The sequence below is a fragment of the Beta vulgaris genome, chromosome 8 (genome assembly GCF_026745355.1).
Source record: "Beta vulgaris subsp. vulgaris cultivar EL10 chromosome 8, EL10.2, whole genome shotgun sequence".
NCBI lineage: Eukaryota > Viridiplantae > Streptophyta > Magnoliopsida > Caryophyllales > Amaranthaceae > Beta > Beta vulgaris.
The window spans coordinates 38180589-38182940 of record NC_079209.1 but is presented as its reverse complement, the minus strand read 5'-3'; the positions used below and the strand labels follow the sequence as shown (position 1 = coordinate 38182940).

Below are 2352 nucleotides of genomic sequence, written 5' to 3'. Positions count from 1 at the left end.
CTTTCTCTTCATAATATCAATCAGAAGTTTCAAACATCAAGATAAACCGCAAACGCCTAGTAAACCAAAATAAGCATGCCCAAATTCACATTTAACAGTACATTGTCCAAATAATAATAAAATTTAACCAACAAACAAATAAAAACAATTAATAAACCAAACCCAATCAAATTCAAAAAATGCCATAAAAATTGAAGCTTGCAAAAAGAAAAAACACATAACATAGCCAGAAAAAAAAAAACCCAGATTCATGAATGGCAATGCAAGATAAAAACAGATCTATCAAATTGGAAAGTTTCATTGTTTCTCTACCATGGAAGGTTGATGAGAGATGCGCGTCACATGGACAAGGTCATACATACCCAAACCAATAAAAACCAACAACGAGGAGTATAAATATCCAATTCATTTTTAGGAGAAATAATCAAACAAAAAAAATTATAAGACATGTAAATATGAACAAAAAGATACTTACAAAAAATTGTGAAATATAAATACGAATCCTAAGAAAACTAGAGTTATCCTAATATATAGATCTAACAATAAGCATTATATCAAGTATATAAACAATGGGATTTTCATATTTTTGGCGTTTCTTCTTGAATCTTGCTATTTTGACTAGAAATCTTCAACTTTACTTGAGTTATGACATAAAGAACTCATTTCACAACCCTTGCTCCACCTTGTAGATTTTCTTGTCTTGGACTGTAGCACACCCATAAGAACATAAGAAGTTAGGAGATATAGTAATTGAGAGGTTGAGAGTGAGATATGAGAGAGAAAATAGATATGAGATTCCAAAGTTCAGTGGAGAGAGGAAATAGTGTATAATTACCTATCGAAAAAAGTTCAGTGGATGTTTTCGTTCGGTAAAAGTGTGTTGTCTTGTAGTGAAGAGACTGGTAGTGGTGGTGTACGAGAAGATGAAGAGGATTAAGGAAGATGAAGATGGAGGCTGTGAGGAACAAGAATGAGAGAAAAGAGAGAGGGTTTAGGGGTAGTAAGGGATTCAATGGTTGGATTTTGATCTTTTTCAAATCAATGGTCTCAATCCATAATTCATGACATTATTTTTCGACCAATGACAATTGAGAATTCCCAATCACATGGATTACTAACTTAATCTATGGTTGAATATTCATATTTCTAAAATTAATGGCCTAAACTACTAATAAACTAGTATTGTATTTTGATATTATTTTTTATTTGAGTATCCTAAATTTCTAATTCTAATATTATTAGTTTATTAACTTTAAAACATAGAAGTGTTATTATAAATCTATGAATGTATGATTATCATTTATTATAGTATTATAACATATTAAGAGTCCTTATACTAATTTATAATCAATACAGTATAGATTGGTTTTACAATTATTTTGATGCCAATCTTATATTAAAATGATTCAACATATTGATAAGTAGTTTTTTTTTTTTTACTTTATCGTATATAATATAGTCATAACATAATACATATATACCGTTTATATTTGTTATTGTTATTGTTATTGCTATTATTAGCATTGTTACTACTATTACTATTAGTATTTTATTGTTGTTGTCATTGTTAGTATTCCTCTTCGTATTTGTATTCCTATAATAATAAATCATTTATATGTAGTTTGGAATGATCTTCTACTCGTTATTATTGTCGTTTATTATAATATATAATATTAAAACATATGAAGAGTCGCTCTACTCCTTTACTCATTAGAGTGGTTGTACGCAGTTGATTAGTCGAAATAAGAGTTGACTAAGAGAATACACTAACATCACGATAATCAATATAGTATTTTTATTGGTTTTTCGTTATCACCCATATATTTATTGTGCACACACATATGTATATATATGTTGATCTTAATACTTTTATTAATACAATTTGCTTACATATATATACAAAGTTAAGAGAAGACCACAAATACTATACTAGTATTAAACTATAGTATAATATAAAAACAATTAACTTGAATAATCTTATAACTTATAAAGATAAGGGAGTGTTATGGTTGTTAATCTTATACTAGTATTAAATTATATGGTTGTTAACAAGTTACTACTTGTCAACTATTTTACTTAACTTATGGTTGTTACTTGTTAATAGTTAACTTATTTTAATAAGTTATGGTTAGCTTTTATAGGAGATAATGATTTGGGGGTATAATTTATCATTATTATTATTATTATTATTGTGCAACATATGAACCCTCGTTATAATCACTTAGGCCTCATATGAACTGTCGTTGTAAAGATATTAATGTACTCCCTCTGTTTTTTTTTATCTTTCTCACTTAGAATCTTGACACTATTCATACATAGAGAGAATCTTCTCAATTGTTTTTAATCTATAAG

The 2352-nt window shown here is 27.6% G+C and overlaps 1 long non-coding RNA gene across 1 annotated transcript; it reads right to left on the bottom strand.

Moving 5' to 3' along the window:
• Positions 1-391: 391 nt before the first annotated feature.
• On the bottom strand, positions 392-1342 carry LOC125492398 (uncharacterized). The gene is made up of 2 exons (XR_007269011.2): positions 836-1342; positions 392-705 (listed from the first exon to the last, which is right to left on the bottom strand). It is a non-coding gene; the product is annotated as an uncharacterized LOC125492398 (long non-coding RNA).
• Positions 1343-2352: the final 1010 nt, after the last annotated feature.